This window comes from Trachypithecus francoisi, unplaced genomic scaffold (genome assembly GCF_009764315.1).
Source record: "Trachypithecus francoisi isolate TF-2019V2 unplaced genomic scaffold, Tfra_2.0 Lachesis_group1, whole genome shotgun sequence".
Classification (NCBI taxonomy): domain Eukaryota; kingdom Metazoa; phylum Chordata; class Mammalia; order Primates; family Cercopithecidae; genus Trachypithecus; species Trachypithecus francoisi.
Window position 1 is genome coordinate 106,685,989 of NW_022681454.1, and position 19,530 is coordinate 106,705,518.

Genomic DNA, 19,530 nt, shown 5'->3' on the forward strand with positions numbered 1-19,530 from the left:
TAGCATGGACTCTTCTCGTTTGATAAATTTTAAATGTGCATCATATAGCACAACCCGTAATTATAGGTACTTAATAAGTACTTTTCAGCATGATGATTTGGGAGTTATGATTACCAGTTGACCAACCAAATAAAGACAACCCAAATGATATACTGATGTGCTTTAATTCTGTCAAGCTTATATTTATCCTTTTTACCCTTCTATTTCTGTCATCAAGATGAACAATGGAAATTATTCCATAATTAATACAAATGAATAGTGGATTTATCCTTAGAAATCTGAATTTCTCTATCATACTGTCTTGTCCCAAAACATTCCTAGGACATGCTTTTTTGATTCTTACCAGAGTAGCTGAGCAAGTTCTCACTTACGATTTGTATTTATTGCTCTACCCATTAACATTTCTGAAACAGCATGCATAAATTGAAATACATGTTTTTTTAAACTCATGGGATTTCACTGAAACCAGTGCTTAGCTTGAGTCTCCTTAGCATTCACATAAAAATTTCTGTACCCCAAGAGTCAAACTAGTTTATTTGCTAATGAAGAAATGTTTATGTGGGCAGTATTTCAACATAGGATAATTGCTAATGAACAGCTTGGGAAGCTGACCTGAGCTCCCTCCTGGCTCTTTCATGTCGTATCTACATGGTCTTCATTATGACTATTGTACACATGTGAGGTATAAGGAGTTGGGAAAGTAAAAAGCAGTGAGGGAAAAAAGAAAAGGGCACTGCCCAGTTCAGCTGATACCTATCTACCTAGTGTAGAAAAAGTTTTCATGTTCTAAGGTGAAGAGTCTGACGCTGAGACAGAATGCCAACTGGTGCACCCCCGTCCTCTTTTAAGAGTCCTCTTGAGTTGCTGACTCAAGTCAGGAAACAACTTATGGTTCTGAAAGTGATTTTAAGGATACAAATAAAGTAGGGACCCAGAGACTAGAGTAAATAACACTACTTTTTGCCAGTATGACATTTAATGTACGTCTATGGTGGTTGTAATTTGATAAGAATATTAAAATAAGATTATCTTGAGAGGGATCCTGAGGTTTCTTAAAGTCCTACCCAGGGCTGAATTCTGTCACATTCTTAAGGATTCTGCAAGACTTCATATAGGCATTTTTTTACATTAAAAATATGGAAATTTTTCAGCAGTTTTTTTTTTTTTTTTTTTTTGAGGCAAGGTCTCATTCTGTTGTCTAGGCTGGAGTGTAGTGTGATCATGGCTCACAGCAGCCTCAACCTCCTGGGCTCAAGCGATCTTCCCACTTCAGCCTCCTGGGTAGCTCGCACTACAGGTGTGCCTAATTCTTTTAATTTTTTTGCGGAGATGGGGTCCCAGTATGTTGGCCAGACTGGTCCCCAACTCCTGGACTGAAGCAGTCCTCCTGCCTCAGTCTCCCAAAGAGCTGGGATTACAGATGTAAGCCACCACTCCTGGCCAGGAGGTTTTATTCATAAGTAAATTAACTATATGCCCAGAAATTCTGACAATCATTTTGTGAATAATCATGAAAATATGCCCATAATTGATACAAATAAAAAGTGGCTTTATAATTGCAAGACAACGCTATAACTAAGGTAAAGGGTTCCTTATTCTTATTCCACTCTGTTGTGTATGACCAAGGAAACCAAATCAGGTGTGTGATTTCCAAGCTGCTTTGAGTTGTAAGCACTTCTTTCCCTTTTTGCCTCACCCGCCAGATACTAATTCAGAGATCACAGGTTCTCCTTATCTATTTTTTTTTTTAAAGGTGCGAGAACTAGTTTTTAGTTTTTCTATCCTTGAAGTAGGCCATAATCAAAGTAGAGTTACATTTAGTACACCAGATTCAATAACGTGGCTACACATCCCTTTCCAGGAAAGTATACCCCTCTTAGAAGCAGAGTGGGCCGGGCGCGGTGGCTCAAGCCTGTAATCCCAGCACTTTGGGAGGCCGAGACGGGCGGATCACGAGGTCAGGAGATCGAGACCATCCTGGCTAACATGGTGAAACCCCGTCTCTACTAAAAAATACAAAAAACTAGCCGGGCGACATGGCGGGCGCCTGTAGTCCCAGCTGCTTGGGAGGCTGAGGCAGGAGAATGGCGTGAACCCAGGAGGCGGAGCTTGCAGTGAGCTGAGACCCGGCCACTGCAATCCAGCCTGGGCGGCAGAGCGAGACTCCGTCTCAAAAAAAAAAAAAAAAAAAAAAAAAAGAAGCAGAGTGGACATAGAAATTCCTTGTATACATCTGTAAACTTATCTTTTTCCTCCCTGTCACCTTTTTAAAAATCTTGGTGCATTCTGTTTTTGTATTACAACTGGAAATAAGATTTTGGGGGAGAAAATACTTTCAAAATGTTAAAACAAAAACCTGCACATCTAAAAATCTTTAATACTTAAATTGGCAGGATATCAATTGCCTTTGTTTGTTTCCTTAGAATTCCTTTTTCTTGTTTTTTTTTTTTTTTTAGTAGCTGATGAAAATGTTGATATCCACCCATCCATTCAAAATTCAGTAAACCTTTTAGGTTTTTTTTTCCTTCTGTTAAGTTTAAGCCATGGCCAAGAAAATTTAATAAACTTATTGTATTCCTTTGCAGTATGGTTAGTATGACATTGAATGAAAAAAGGATCCTTATATGAGAGTATATTCTGCCTCTGATAATCTAGTTAGAAAAATTTACATGATAACGCATGGTTACACGGGGGTCAGTAGCAAATGTGTGTTACAGATTATGTTTTATAAAGAGCTAGGGAAGGAGATTATTGTCATGAGAAAATGCTGTGGAAGATTTAAGAGTGGACCCTGAAGGCTTTGGATGGATGGGCAAAGGGCAAGTAGCAATAGGCAGTGGAGTTAGGTGTGAGCTAAAGCGGGAGTCTGTGGGTTGGGTTTGGCAGAAAGCTTGTTGGGAGATGCAGGCTAAAGTCGGATTGTGTGACGCTCTGAAAACTGCAGCAGAGTTCAGGCTGTATCTGCACCTCAAGTTTGCAGTAAGTTGTGAGGCTTGTGCCCAGTAATTTGTTAGTAATAGTTAAAGTACAGGACTGAAATGCATGGCTTAATTTTCCTTTCTTTTTCTTCTTAAATAAACAATAAACTAAATCACACATATCCCATCATGTCCCATGGGTGAGAGATGGGGAAGTAATAACTTGTGCCCCCAGAAAAATGGATAGAGAACTGCTGGATGAAGTCATGAAGGGCACTGAAAGTCTTTGAGCTGGGAAGGAAGACAGAATTTAAAAAGATGTTCACAGAGAAACTTGGTATGCATTATTTGTACCCCAGAGGGCAGATGTGGCAAAAGTTGAATTCCGGATCTCTCGAGTGTGAGAGTGTATGTGAGTGTGTGTGTGATTTTAGTGTGTGTATGTGTGTGAGAGTGAATTTGAGTGCCTGAGTGTGAGTGTAAGAGAGTGTGTGTGCGCGTCAGTGTGTGTGAGTGTGAGAGTGTGAGTTGGAGTGTGAGTATGTGAGTGTGAGCGTGTGAGTGTGAGTATGTGTGTGTGTGTGATTGAGTATGAGTATGTGAGTGTGTGTGCCTGAGTGTGAGAGTGTGAATGGCAGTGTGAGTGTGATTGTGTGAGTGTGAGTGTGTGCCTGAGAGTGAGTTTGAGAGTGTGTGTGTGAAAGCATGTGTCAGTGTGTGAGTGTGAGTGTGTGAGTGTGAGTGAGGGTGTGAGTGTGTGTGTGTGAGTGCCTGGGTGTGAGTGTGTGAGTTTGAGAGTGTGAGAGTGTGTGTGAGTGAGTGTTGAGTGTGTGTGTCAGTGTGTGTGTCTGTGAGTGTGAGAGTGTGTGAGTGTGAGTGTGTCAATGTGTGAGTTTGAGTGTGTGAGTGTGTGTGTGCACTGAAGTGTGTGTGTGAACTGCAGCTCTTCACAGGAATCATCAGATGGGATCACCTTTAGGAATGAATATGCTCCTGTTCATAGTAAAAGATAGCAAACTGCTAGGCTAATCACAGCATTATTTCAGTAGAGTTGATGTTTGCGGCTCAGAGAATTGTCAGTTTCAATCCTAAAGCGTTGCATCTTAGGTACAAGAATATTTTTTGTTTCAGTAGATAAGGCTCTATAAAACTGATCAGAAAAAATCAGTATTGAAGTTAGAACCAAAGACTGTAGACTGTCCCTGCTACTCTAGTTAGCAAAATCAAACAAAGAATTAAAATTCGGGCCGAGTATGGTGGCTAATGCCTGTAATCCCAACACTTTGCGAGACTGAGGAGGGTGGATCACTTGAGGTCAGGAGTTCATGACCAGCCTGGACAACATGGTGAAACCCCCTCTCTACTAAAAATAGAAAAAATTAGCTGGGTGTAGTGGTACATGCTTATAATCCCAGCTATTCAGGAGCCTAAGGCAGGAGAATCTCTTGAACCTGGGAGGCAGAGGTTGCAGTGGGCCGAGATCACACCATTGCACTCCAGCCTGGGCAACAAAGCTAGACTCCATCTCAAAAACAAAAGAATTAAAATCCATTCAATTTTTTATCTCCTTAGAGTAAAGCTTGCCATCACCCCCAAATCAAAACCTGGCAGAAAACATATCAGTGACTGGGCATGGTGGCTCACGCCTATAATCCCAACGCTTTGGGAGGGCAAGATGGGAGTATTACTTGTCCCAGGAGTTTGAGACCAGCCTGGGTAACACACTGAGACCCCCATCTCTACAAAAAAATTAAAAATTAGTCTGGGTGGTGGTGCATGCCTGTAGTCCCAGCTACTTAGGAGACTGGGGTGGGAGGACTGTTTGAGCCTGAGGAGGTTGCAGCTGCAGTGAGCATGATTGCCCCCACTGCACTCCAGCCTGGGCAACAGAGTGAGACCCTGTCTCAAAAAAAAAAAGCCAAAACCAAAAAAAGTCAGTGGTCTTATTTAGACAAATCTCCCATCCCCAAGTGAAAGCAAACTAAAAATGATCTCTATGATGAAAAAATAATTTCTAGTTTGTTTTGTTTGAGAGTATTGTTACAGATGAGAATTTCCAGTAACAATCTAGTCATAGTAAAACAAAACTCTCGTGGCCATTTAAAACAGTAATTTCTGAACAAGAGAGGCAGCATGTAGAAATAGAATTCAGAAGGTGGTTTTAGCAGCAATTCAATTTCATTGCACCAGTTTTCTTGATCAAATACTCTTCATTTTAAGAAAAAGGTATCATATGAATTTCCAATGAGGCAATGTTCACTTATTAAATTATTTCAAAATATAATAATGATGAGCCAGGCCTAATGGCATCTGCCTGTAGTCCCAGCTACTCAGGAGACTGAGGTGGGAGAGGCCCTTGAGCTTGAGAGATCGAAGCTAGCTTAAGCAACATAACAAGACCCCATCTCTTGAAAATGAAAAAAGGTGTAACAATGGTAATATAAAAAGTGTACTATAATTCTGAAATGCCTCCTATTAAATAACAGTAGTTGAGTGACTCTCCTGTCACCAAACTAAACTTTTATAGCCTTAAAAATCTATAATATAAATGAAGCATCAGTCATTTATTTTCCTAAATATAAAATTTTCTTGGGCCTGAAGTTACACAAGCACAGTTATGGGCTATGTCAGTCAGAGCTGTAGGCATTTTTTTTTTTTTTTTTTAAATCTTCTTTTCCAGTACAGTGGCCTAATGACCATAGACATACAGAATCTCAAGATTGGAATAGACCTTAGAGATCTAGTCTAAGCTTTTCAACTTAAGAATTCCTTGCTAAAAAATCCCTGGCTGATGGTCCTCTAATTTCTACTAAATGTAGAAATAATGACTGGAACCTTGAGGTCATTAGTTCCTGATCATATGGTACAGCTGGGCTTCTTTAAAAACTGACCCAAATGCTGAAAGCCACTCATCTTTCCCCTATGGATGACCAACGCCCTTTCAAACAAACAGGCTACACTTAGAGTTCAATACAAAAATCTGTTTCCTGATTGTCTTTATGCTAAAGAAGCCTGGAATGTCTTGTAACTAATAGACCTATCTGAGAACTGGAGGCTAAAACTAGAAGTGAAAAAACTCTGTCAAAAGAGATAATTATTCAAAATGCATGGAAAACCGGATTTCAGGTTTATAAGATTAAGTCCAATTCAAACTGAAAATTTTCCTAGATTTAAATCAAAACCAAGAAAAATAACAGCTTGCACAATTACATAAACAAGCATAAACATATCCATGTTTGTGGGCACTTTCTCTGTACTCAAGGACTGACATTTATATCGAAGGAGAATCCATTTCTGTTGCAGGTTACCACTACCTTAATATTTATATAGGGTTTTCATTTCCACGAATCACCTCACAGACAACTGAAAATTCCAAAAGCTAGAAAATAAAATGAAGGGGAAAACATGGCATGTTTTCATGTTAACTATTGGATAAATAAATATACTCTTGTCACTAATGATTCCCTCAATATAAATTTTAAAAAGAAACTGGGGAAGCAATGAGAAAATATACCCCAAATACTATTTCTGGACTAGAGAAAATAGCAGTGATGATGATCTCATGGTTAGCTCATAAATTGATTTTGTCAGCAAAATTAAATGTACATAAGAAATTAAGCTTGAGAAAAAAACTGGCAGTAATCAGAAGAAATATATTTTTAGTAATGAGTGAAAATGACTTAAACATTGTTTTTACGTATGAGATTATCACCCGATTACCCAAGAATTCTGAATTTCATTTTGTTCTTAATAATATAGCGCCAAGCATGATGGCTCATGCCTGTAATCCCAGCAATTCGGGAGGCCATGGTGGGAAGATGGCTTGAGGCCAGGAATCCAAGGCCAGCCTGGGTAATATGGTGAGAACCTGTCTCTACAAAAAAAACTTCCAAAAATAATAATATGGCAACATTGTGATTGGGGCTTTCATACTGCTCCTTCAAAATCTGAACTCTCATTCAGTGACATAAGAGGATAAAGTCTGCAGACAGTAGCTTTGAGAACTCCGATAATGAGGACAGCTACAACAAATTCTCACAAACTGACTTCTAACACAAATGTATTATTTTAGAGTTCTGGAGGTTAGAAATCTGAAATGAGTCTTATGGAGCTAAAATCAGAGTCACCAGTGTTGCATTTCTTATAGAGGCTCTATGGCAGAATCCATTTGCTTGCCTTTTCCAACATCTAGAGGCCACTTGACATTCCTTGGCTCATGGCAGCCTCCTTCTCCATCTTCAAAATGCATCATACTAAGCTGTTTCCATGGTCACATCACTTTATCTGACTCTGATCCCCCTGACTCCCGGTTAAGAACCCTGTGAATATATTGGGCCCACCAGACAATCCAGGGCCACAGCCTAGAAGCTTCAATTTTAACAACCCATGTGATTAGATGTCCCCTACCCAAAGATATTCTGGAATAATCTCACCATCTCAAATTCCTCAACCTAATTGCATCCCTAATGGGTCCTTTGCTATATAAAGTAACATATTCACAGGTACCGGAGATTAAGGTGTGCACATTTTTGAGGGACTGTTATTCTGTTTACCACATGGATTAAACTAAGTCGTAAGATCGAAAGCCATTCTTGTACTAAAACGCATAGGAGACCCCTACAGATGCAAATGTTTCATGTCTGTTCCTGGTTTGCCATCTCCAAAGCCAGGTTCTTCCCCTGAAGAAAGCATTTTAGAATCCAAAGGGCGAGAGTCACAGTTACGGAGATTGACTTTAAGCAACTCATTAACATGTGACTCACAAATAGCACTTGAACTCTTATTAGTAGTACATGACTTACTGTATCCTTTACACTGAACCAGGTACCTGTGTTCAAAATTTCTAGTATAATACACAATTTACTAAAATTACTAATATGTATTCAATTTATTGTGACCGCGATTCTAAATTGCTGTCTCTTAACACTCCTTTGCAACAACAGAAGTTACTTGGTTTGTAACCATTCTCTTAATCCCTGTCTTAAAATATGTACTGCAGGCTACTTCAAGTATGTTTTCCTGTTTGTGGCAATGCAGTTGTTTTATCCTTCCTCTTTTTGGGGTTATGTCTATAAAGATAGGTTTCTATGCGGCAATGGTCAAGTATCAGTCTTCCACCCAGATGGCCTGCTAGTAGCAGCATTTGACACAGATGGCAACTCCTTTTCTGCAATGCTTCCTTCACTTACTTCCTTTCTCACTATTTTCTCTTGCCTCTTCTCCGACTTCACCATCTATTCTTTTTCATTTTCCTTTGCTGCTTTCCCTTCGTCTCCTCAATCCACAAACTCTGAAGATCCCCAGAATTCAATCTGTGGGCCTCTTCTCTTTTGCCCTCCACCATGGGTTCTCACGGAGGGGGATGATTTTGCCCTTCAGAGGATATTTTGAAATATCTGAAGACATTTTTGGTCTTTACAAGTGGAAGGGAGTTGGCTACTGGCAGGTGGTGTGTAGAGGCCCTGGATGCCACAAGACAGCCCTCTACAACCAAAAATTATCCAGTCCCCCAAAAAGCCAATAGTGCTAAGGTTGAGGATCCTGAGCAAGAGAAATATGGAGACAGAAATTAAGAAAAGAGAAACTGGAAAACTCGAGGGTATAGGCAAAACTCCTTCAAAAATATGTTCACTGACTGGGGTGATACCACTTATGCTTCAGACACACTCAGGCTGAATTGCTTCAAATTGATTCCAGGCACAGAGTAAATAAAGCAAGCTTCTTGTTTCAAGTGAGGAGTTCAATTTAAAACTGAAAACAAAATAACAACCAGTGAGTCAGTATATTACTCTTCACTGTTCTAGAATTAGGTTCACTTCTGACTACCATGTGCCATGTCCAGCTGCATCCTGAAGGCTGGTAGATTCAATTCTTACAAATCTTCATCTGCTTCAGTGCCTCTCCTGCATGAAGCTCATCTAGAACTGCATTTAAAAATACATCTCCAGGCCGGGCGCGGTGGCTCAAGCCTGTAATCCCAGCACTTTGGGAGGCCGAGACGGGCGGATCACAAGGTCAGGAGATCGAGACCATCCTGGCTAACACGGTGAAACCCCATCTCTACTAAAAATACAAAAACTAGCCGGGCGAGGTGGCGGGCGCCTGTAGTCCCAGCTACTTAGGAGGCTGAGGCAGGAGAATGGCGTAAACCCGGGAGGTGGAGCTTGCAGTGAGCTGAGATCCGGCCACTGCACTCCAGCCTGGGAGACAGAGCCAGACTCCGTCTGAAAAAAAAAAAAAAAAAAAAAAAAAAAAAAAAAAATACATCTCCAGAGAGGAGAAAAAGGAATATATATATTTTTTTCTTTTTGAGACAAACTCTAACTCTGTCACCCAGGCTGGAGTGCAGTGGTGAGATCTCAGCAACCTCCGCCTCCTGGGTTCAAGTGATTCTCCTGCCTCAGCCTCCCAAGTAGCAGGGACTATAGGAACATACCACCATGCCCGGCTAGTTTTGTATTTTTGGTGGACACAGGGTTTCACCATTTTGGCCAAGCTGGTCTCAAACTCTTGACCTCAAGTGATCCACCCGTCTCGGCCTCCCAAAGTGCTGGGATTACAGGCGTGAGCCACCGTGCCTGGCCAGTAATCTTAAATGAATAGAACCAGACTTCATAGTAACTGCCAAGACACCACCCCCGCTAACTCCACACAGAGTTCAAATTCTTCTTGAAGTAGAATTTTAGTTATTCCCGTCATCTCTGTTAACCACTTTTGTAAGATAATTCCATGAAAACCAATATTAACTTCACCCAGGATGGGACAGTATTACCACTCTTCTACTCTGTTTCTACATTTTCAACTTTTTTAGATTCCACATATAAATGAAATCACACAATAACATTTCTTTTTATGCCTGGCTTACTTCACTTAGGATATCTTCCAGGTTTATCCATGTAGTCACAAATGATAGAATCTCTTTTTTAATGTGAAATAAAATTCCATTATATCACAATTTCTTTATCCATTCATCTGTTTACAGACACCTAGGTTGATTCCATATGTTGGCTGCTGAGAATAATTCTACAATGAACATGGGGATACTCTCATATTCAGTCTGAAAATTTGGTATCACTAAAGTTTTCTATGACATACACTTTAAGAAATTGAGAGTAGGCCAGGCGCAATGGCTCACATCTGTAATCCCAACACTTTGAAAGGTTGTGGTGGGCAGATTGCTTGAGCTCAGGAGTTTGAGACCAGCCTAGGCAAACAAACCCCTTCTCTACAGTAAAAATTAGCCAGGCGTGGTGGTGGGTGTCTGTAGTCCCAGCCACTCAAGAGACAGAGGTAGGTGAATGGCTTTAGCCTGGGAGGTGGCAGAGGTTGCAGTAAGCTGTGATCATGCCACTGTCCTCCAGCCTGGGCCACAGAGGAAATTTCAAAGTAATTAACTAGAATTAATAAAAATTAAGAGTAGCAATAGCTCTATTTTCAGAAGTATTGGAATTGTAATAAAATAGGTGGTATTGGCCGAGTGCAGTGGGTCACACCTGAAATCCCAGCACTTTGGGAGGCCGAGGCAGGTGAATCACTTGAACCCTACTGGTAGAGGTTGCAGCGAGCTGAGATTGCACCAGTGCACTCTAGCCTGGTGACAGAATGAGTCTCCATCTCAAAAGAAAAAAAAAAAGGTGGTATCACATGATAAAGTATATCAATTGAGATGGACAAAATCAATTGCACTGTTTGCTAAATCTTCTAACAAAATATTAATCATCTTTATTAGCTACTCACAGGCCTTTGCTCCCCTAATTAACATGCTGCGAGTCACTAGTTCTCCTCTGAGGATTGTGCACAAAGCTAAACCAGTTCAACAGGAAGCTGTGCTCCTGCTTGTGCCTGTCATCAGTTTCTACAGTGGGAAGCACAGTAAAACTGGTCAGATAGTGTCTGGAGCTGGTTTAGGAGTCCTTTATAGCTTAGAAGACTTTTATCTATGTATCTTTTTACATCATTCCCCACAAAGACTTTCACTTTCTTTTTTTTCTTTGCCCCTTCACAGGTTGAAAGCCAAAAAAAAAGAGAGGAAGAAAGACCTTTTGGGGAAAAATCTTAATGAAAAAAAAAAATTTCAAGATCCCTCAGAAAACAAGAAAATTAAGTCCATAGCTCCCATTTCTTCATAAAGTGAAAGGGAATTTTATTTATTACAAGTTTCTCTCTACTGCCAGGTTGTGAGACAGAAGAATAATTTCTCCTTTATTTGCATGTCAGGTGAATTGCTGAATGTGACTATGGTATGGCTGGGATTTATCAGGCATGGATTCCCAGAAAGGAGATTCTCAAAATCACAATGCCTACAGCATCCTTTTCTTCAGTTTCAAAAAGAAGGAAACATGCTTAGGGAGAGAAAAGTGTATGTGACTCAACATTCCTTTGAAAGTCAGGTTAATTTGTCTTCCCCTGTTCCCCAAAGCATGCCCTTTGAGAATGTATTTTGGGGAAATGTGTTTTTTTTTTTTTTGAGACGGAGTCTCGCTCTGTGGCCCAGGCTGGAGTGCAGTGGCCGGATCTCAGCTCACTGCAAGCTCCGCCTCCCGGGTTCACGCCATTCTCCTGCCTCAGCCTCCTGAGTAGCTGGGACTACAGGCGCCCGCCACCTCGCCCGGCTAGTTTTTTGTATTTTTTAGTAGAGACGGGGTTTCACCGTGTTAGCCAGGATGGTCTCAATCTCCTGACCTCGTGATCCGCCCGCCTCGGCCTCCCAAAGTGCTGGGATTACAGGCTTGAGCCACCGCGCCCGGCCAAATGTGTTCTTCAGATGCTCATGCTGGCATGCACACACCGTGTGGATAGGTAGCAATCGCTCTGGATAGTAGACCCGAGCCTTCGCTTTTCTTGTCTTTTTTCTACTTTGCTTGTTTGTCAAGACTGATTTACTAACCACCAAGATTTGAGAGTCACAATATTTAGCTATGTTTACACAGAAAGGTTTCCTACCAAAAGAAAAAAAAATAAGTAAAAAAATAGATTTGGCAAGTATTTACTCAAGATACTTCTTGAGTCTAAGGCCTTTTTTGATCAATTTGAGGAATTCTAGATGTCTGAGTGTGATAACAACAGTTGAAAAGTATTACCGAATATCCATGAGTTGCAGCTCTTCACATGGCTCTCCTATGGGAACTTGATGCTGCATTATAGACAAACAGTTGGGTCCTGACTTCAAACTACTATGCATTGTTCCAGGCCATGAAATTAAAATGTGTTTCAATTTGGTCAAAATAGTAATTACTTTTTAAAAACTGTGCACTTACTATAGGTACTGTTCCACATGTTCTGAGCACTTGGGATTCAACCACTACCTTGTATACCAGGAATGTTACACTTCTCAGCTGGTTCTTTTCTTTGTTTTTGAAACAGAGTCTTGCTCTATTCCCCTCCTCCCCCACTGCCCGACCCGGCTGGAGTGCAGTGGAGCGATCTTGGCTCACTGCAACCTCTGCCTCCCGAGTTCAAGCGATTCTCAGGGCTTAGCCTCCCGAGTAGCTGGGATTACTGGCACCTGCCACCACGCCTGGCTAACTTTTGTGTTTTTAGTAGAGACAGGGTTTCACCATGTTGGCCAGGCTGGTCTCGAACTCCTGACCTCAGGTGATCCACCCACCTCAGCCTCCCAAAGTGCTGAGATTACAGGCCTGAGCCACCGCACCCAGCCTCAGTTGGTTCTTTTTTTTTTTTTTTTTTGAGACGGAGTCTCGCTCCGTCGCCCAGGCTGGAGTGCAGTGGCCGGATCTCAGCTCACTGCAAGCTCCGCCTCCCGGGTTTACGCCATTCTCTCGCCTCAGCCTCCCGAGTAGCTGGGACTACAGGCGCCCGCCATCTCGCCCGGCTAATTTTTTGTATTTTTTTAGTAGAGATGGGGTTTCACCGTGTTAGCCAGGATGGTCTCGATCTCCTGACCTCGTGATCCACCCGTCTCGGCCTCCCAAAGTGCTGGGATTACAGGCTTAAGCCACCGCGCCCGGCCAGTTGGTTCTTAACATTAGTAGTTTTTACCATCTGGCTAACATGGTGAAACCCCGTCTCTACTAAAAATATAAAAAAATTAGCCAGGCGTGGTCGCGGGCGCCTGTAGTCCCAACTACTTGGGAGACTGAGGCAGGAGAATGGCATGAACCCGGGAGGCGGAGCTTGCAGTAAGCCGAGATCACACCACTGCACTCCAGCCTGGGTGACATAGCAAGACTCTGTCTCAAAAAAAAAGTAGTAGTTTTTGTCATCCCTTTGTCCTCTCACACCCCATCACTATTTCTGCCAGTTAAACATATAAATCACTTACACTTGAAATTCACTTTGTCTCCAATAGAACATTCCTTTCTTTAGGTCACATTCATAAGGCTTAATTTTTGGACATAGAAATCTATAAGAAAGGTCTCCAGAGAGTACTTTCCAAAGTCACTACATGCTTGAAGTTGACTGCTCCTTTTCCATCTAGTGTTTCCCTACTTTGTTGTATACTGGCAGCCATAATCCTTGACTGCTCAATGGCAGGACATGCTGTAAGAGCTTAGGCATACTACATGGTTGTTTTGTCTTTGTGGCTTCCCACTTAGACTGACTTATTCTGCATTTCCAGCTGTCCAAAAGGACAATGGCCCTTTGCTTCAGAATCCTAAAATCTGATATAGAAAAACTGTTGAGAATACAAGTGTGCAAGACTATATAAAAGGAAATGTAAACATTATGTGAAGTCAAGGTCATTATGTAGTATATAATCTTCACTATTAGTCAACTATCTTGTTTATTTAAAAATGAATGGCATTAATATTATATGGTAGATTCTAGGCTCTACAGACTGTAGGAATTTTAACAGATTTGGCATCATCTCTAAGATGTCCAAAATGCTTTTCTTTTTTTTGTCGTTTCTGTTTTGAAACACAGTCTGGCTGTGTTGCGCAGGCTGGAATGCAGTGGCACAATCTCAGCTCACTACAACCTCTGCCTCCTGGACTCAAGCCTTCCTCCCAAGTATCTGGGACTATAGGTGCATGCCACCACACCTGGCTAATTTTTGTGTGTTTTTGTAGAGATGAAGCTTCACCATGTTGCCCAGCCTGGTGTCAAAGTCCTGAGCTCAAGCAATTCCACCCACCTTGGCCTCCCAGAGTGCTGGGATTACAGGTGTGAGGCAATGTGCCCAGCCCCAAAATGCTTTGACATGGTTCAAATAGTTTCACCTCTGCCTACTCCTCTGGAATCATGTCATAACTTTCCCCTGGGACACCCTGTGCTACAACTATACTGTCATTCTCCAGACATCACGCCCCTTTGTCCCACTTTCCTTCGCACGTGCTGTTCTTGCTACGTTGAATGCCCTTCCCGTGCAACCTTGTCATTTTTTATGATCACTGTGAAGATAATCCCTGACTGCTTCTAGGTCAAGCTGCCTATCCCTTCCTTCATCACCACTGTGCTTTCTGTATGTCTTTTTCTTACCTACTGTAGCACTTGTCTCTTTGTATTTTACACACAAGTTAACAAATCTGTCTTTCCTTTGAAATCCTGAAGGGTACAGATTGTGTCTTACTCAACTTTGTATGCCCAGGGGCTTATGTCTTTCCCCAACATATGAATTAATAAATGACTTACTGGATTTTTAAAATCTTGTGTTTTGGACATACTTTTAAGAGGGAAAATGCACTATTGAAGACTAAATAGAATAACTGATGCTCAAGTCATCTATGCAACTCTGCTTCAAACTCACTTGATTCTTAATCTAAACAGTAAAAATTGTATTTTCTTTTAGCTCTTTTCCCTTAGGAGCAGAAAGAAAACTACAAATTAAGATAGGTAGTTTAAATCTTGAAGTGATTTAAATTATTCATTCAGCAAGTATTAATTGAGTGCCAACTGTGTGCTAAGCACAGTTCTAGGGTCCGGAAATACATTAGTGAACAAAACAGACAAAAAACCCTGTCCTCGTGGATGGAGGTTTCAAGCCTGGAGAAAGATAATAAATAAGAAAATAAGTAAATTATATAATATATTAGAAAATTACAAATATTATGGAAAGAAAAAAGCAAGTTGGTGCAGGTGGAAAATGGATGGAGAGTGAGACACAGAGCACAGTGTTACACAGGGTGGCACACTGGGAAGGTGAATGTGAGCCAAGACTGGAAGGAAGTGTGGGAATGAGCCACTCTGGGAGGAAATGCATAAGGCAGAGAGCAATAGCCAAGGCAAGAACTATCTTCAAAGGTAAAATTTACCAGATTCTACTGATTTTGTCTTTGGAAAATTCAACATATTGAGATGTCATTGAGTATGTATCTATAAATCTATAAAAATCTGGGCAATAGTTCTCCTTTCAGTAACTTTTCAGGTAAATACAGCTAAGTTTGCATAGTCATAAATATCGTGCACGAAAAATGAGCATGAAAGCGTCCAGACTATGGTAAAGAAGGTTTGTTCATTTTTATCAGTAACTAAAATCTTCTTTAAAAGATAACTATAAATCTTAGTTACCAAGAAATCCCAGTTTCTGCTACTGTCTCTTGTGAGTTAAACTAGACAGTCTGTAGACAGATTAGAAGGTATCACAGTAAAGTCTCGAATTAAAACAGGTTTAGAGCTTGACACTAGAGAAGAATTTATTTAATCTTTCTTCATAAAGAATGTGTATGGGGCCGGGCACCGTGGCTCAAGCCTGTAATCCCAGCACTTTGGGAGGCTGAGACGGGTGGATCACGAGGTCAGGAGATCAAGACCATCCTGGCTAACGCGGTGAAACCCCATCTCTACTAAAAAAATACAAAAAACTAGCCGGGCGAGGTGGCAGGCGCCTGTAGTCCCAGCCACTCGGGAAGCTGAGGCAGGAGAATGGCGGAAACCCGGGAGGCGGAGCTTGCAGTGAGCTGAGATCCAGCCACTGCACTCTCCAGCCTGGGCGACAGAGTGAGACTCCGTTTCAAAAAAAAAAAAAAAAGAATGTGTATAACCAGAAATACCATTCGACCCAGCAATCCCATTACTGGGTATATACCCAAAGGATTATAAATTATTCTATTATAATGAATGTTTGCTTATTGCATATGTATGTTTACTGCAGTACTATTCATAATAGCAAAGATATGAAACCAACGCAAATATCCATTAATGATGGATTGGATAAAGAAAATGTGGTACATATACACCATGGAATAGTGTGCAGCCATAAAAAGGAATGAGATCATGTCCTTTGCAGGGACATGGATGAAGCTGGAAGCCATCATCCTCAGCAAACTAACACAGGAACAGAAAACCAAACACTGCATGTTCTCACTCATAAGTAGGAACTGAACAATGAGAACACATGGACACGAGGAAGAGAACAACACACACTGGGGCCTGTGGTACAGGGAGCGAGGGGAGGGAGAGCATCAGGACAAATAGCTAATGCATGTGGGGCTTAATACCTAGGTGACGGGTTGATAGGTGCACCAAACCACCATGGTACACGTTTACCTATGTAACAAACAGGTACATTCTGCACATGTATCCTGGAACTTAAAAAAAAAAAAAGTGTTTATTGTTCTTTCAGGATTTCCTCTTGCAAACCCAAACCTGAATATACATAAGCAAAGGCTAGTTCTTGAAGAAACTGCCAGGATTACTCTCAACTAGACAGATTTTCTACAAGCACATTAATTCTGCTTCACTGGCCAACTCTTTTTAGGTCCAAGTTGAAAAAAAGTATAATGATTTCTGACAAGGACAAAAAATAGGCTTTCAGTTTTCATCATGAGTCAGCAGGGAAGGACAGGACACAAGTGACTTTTTAATGTATGTTTCTGTAAATGAACATATAGAAAAGTAAAACCTAATGGTAGTGTGGAAATCAGAATTTTTGAAAAGAAGGCAAATGAATAAATATTACTTTTAAACTAAAATAAAAAGGCATTGAGTGATTTTTATTTTTAAAATATACTCTAACAACGACCCATTTCCATTTTTTAAAAAATAAAGCCTTTCACTCCAATGCTTCAGTGAGTCGAGATGAAGTTTTAAATTTTCAGCTGAATAATAACATTATATACTTATAAGCTGATCTCAATTTTAGGAAACCATCATTAAGTAGAAACATAAACATTTCAAAGATTAGATACTGTTGTTTCTTTAAAAACATAAAACCTTTTTTAAAAAGTCTTTCTACATTTCCCTACATGTTTCCAGAATATCTTCGTATCTTTATAGAACTCAGTGGCTCTATGAATGAAAGACCAAGACAATATACATAAGGAAAGGGATGGATAAAATTTAATTTTCTTTATAAATTAATAAAACTTAATTTTATTTACTCTATTAGAAAGATAGGGATTTAGGCCAGGCATGGTGGCTCACGCCTGTAATCCCAGCACTTTGGGAGGCTGAGGTGGGCGGATCACCTGAGGTCAGGAGTTCGAGACCAGCCTGGTCAACATAGTGAAACCCCATCTCTCTTTAAAAAAATAAAAAAAATTAGCCAGGCATGGTGGCATACTCCTGTAGTCCCAGCTACTCAGGAGGCTGAGGCAAAAGAATCGCTTGAACCTGGGAGGTGCAGGTTGCAGTGAGCCAAGATGGCGCCACTGCACTCCAGCCTGGGTGACAGAGCAAGACTCCATCTCAAAAGAAAAAAGATAGGGATTTGGTTTATGGTGATTATTTTCTACTTGTATTTATGTGGGTTATTAGTCAGAGTGAGAGAAGGGAGAAAAGGATTGGGAGCAAGAATTAGAGACTGAGAGAAACTGATTTGGCCCCAGTGATGGTAAAAAAACAAAAACTGTCAAATCTTTTTTTTGTGAGACAGGATCTCTGTTGCCCAGGCTGGAGTGCAATGGTATGATCTTGGCTCACTGCAACCTCCACATCTCAGGCTCAAACAATTCTACCTTAGCCTCCAAAGTAGCTGGGACTATAAGCATGTACCGCCATGCCCAGATAATTTTCCTATTTTTTGTAGAGATGAGGTTTCGCCATGTTGCCCAGGCTAGTCTCGAACTCCTGGACTCAAAGCCAATCCACCTGCCTCGGCCTCCCAAAGTGCTGAGATTACAGGCATGAGTCGCTGCACCCGACCCTCAAATCTTGGTCTGAGTGGAGCGGAGTAAAACAAGGGAGAGGGGTAAAGCTTGGAATTCCCACTAATGACAAATCAGTAACTGAATTTTGCCCCTTTGACTTTTGGGAGGCCTCCCAAGGAAGTATACATATGGAGGGTAGTGAAAAATTTGATGCCAATTTCCTCCAAACTTCTAATATACTCTCTGGTGTTATGGAACAAATTTAAGAGGATTTGAAGGTGCTAGTCTTCTAACAACCATATGTACACACACTCACATTTTTGAACTAAGCATTTTTACCAGCTAATCTTACGTGTTTCTCAAAATAGTTCACTGACCCCCTGCAACAGAACCGATGAGGTGCTTGCAAAGACAGATTTCCTCTTCCCAGACTTTCTCAATCTAGAAGAGTAACCATAAAGTGTGCACTGAAGTAAGAGTCTTAAGAGATTTTTAAATTTTTTTTTTTTTTTTTTTTGAGGCGGAGTCTCGCTCTGTCGCCCGGACTGGAGTGCAGTGGCCAGATTTCAGCTCACTGCAAGCTCCGCCTCCCGGGTTTCCGCCATTCTCCTGCCTCAGCCTCCCGAGATTTTTAAATTTGAGCTTGATCCACTATGTCATGCTTTTATCATGATGATTTAGCTACCTATCTTCAGCCACTCTCATCCAGAATCCCTCAGGACTCTTTGATTTCCTATCTCAAAGATAACATCACTTTGATAACATGTGTATCAAAATTAATTATATCCTACAAAAAAAAATCCTACAATAAAATACTTCTGGCTAATATTGTAATTACAAAAAAAAAAATCAGTGCATTAAAAAAAGCAAAGACTTTGAAAAGAGAGAAAAAAGAAAAGTAGTAGACCATCTCTCCTACCCTACACTAAGAGACACAGGATATATGCACCATTGTTGCCACAATACCATGCCTCTAAGAAGGTAAGCCTGGCCAGGTGCAGTGGCTCACGCCTGTAATCCCAGCACTTTGGGAGGCCGAGGTGGTTGGATCACAAGGTCAGGAGTTTGAGACCAGCTTGACCAACATGGTGAAACCGTGTCTCTACTAAAAATACAAAAATTAGTCGGGTGTAGTGGTACACGCCTGTAATCACAGCTATGCAGGAGGGTGAAGCAGGAGAATCACTTGAACCCAGGAGGCAGAGGTTGCAGTGAGCCGAGATCGCACCATTGCATTCCAGCCTGGGCGACAGAGCAAGACTACGTCTCAAAAAAAAAAAAAAGGTAAACCTATGTCTCACTAAGCTCCTAAAGCTTCTCCTCTATTGGAGAGTCTAAGGAAAACATTAAATTAATCTAAAATTCCTTATCCTTTTAAAAGTAAAACTGAAACTTAGGGATAACATTTATTTTTCTTCATAAGTTATGAGTTACATCAGGTGAAAAATAGTTTTCCAGGCTTTGAGGATGGTAGTTTAATGACAGAAATCAAAGATATTTACTTAATAAAACTTTTCAAAGCCTTTTGGTTTATGGTACAAAATTTTGCTGAATTATCTATCATGACTAAGAAGAATTTATCTGGGCTGAGAAGAAGGAGACTTTTGATTCATTCATTCTTGCAT

At 40.9% G+C, this 19,530-nt stretch overlaps 1 protein-coding gene across 4 annotated transcripts in view; it reads right to left on the reverse strand.

The window, feature by feature from the left end:
* Nucleotides 1-19,530, reverse strand: part of ELOVL6 (ELOVL fatty acid elongase 6) — a 157,905-nt gene that overhangs the window by 55,508 nt on the left and 82,867 nt on the right. The window contains exon 1 of one of the 4 annotated variants that reach the window (XM_033215003.1): nucleotides 5,106-5,111. The exons of the other annotated variants lie outside the window; for them this stretch is intronic. The gene's annotated coding sequence lies outside the window, so the exon portion shown is untranslated. Of the gene's footprint in view, nucleotides 1-5,105; nucleotides 5,112-19,530 lie in introns of those variants that run through there. 4 annotated transcript variants of the gene reach the window in all.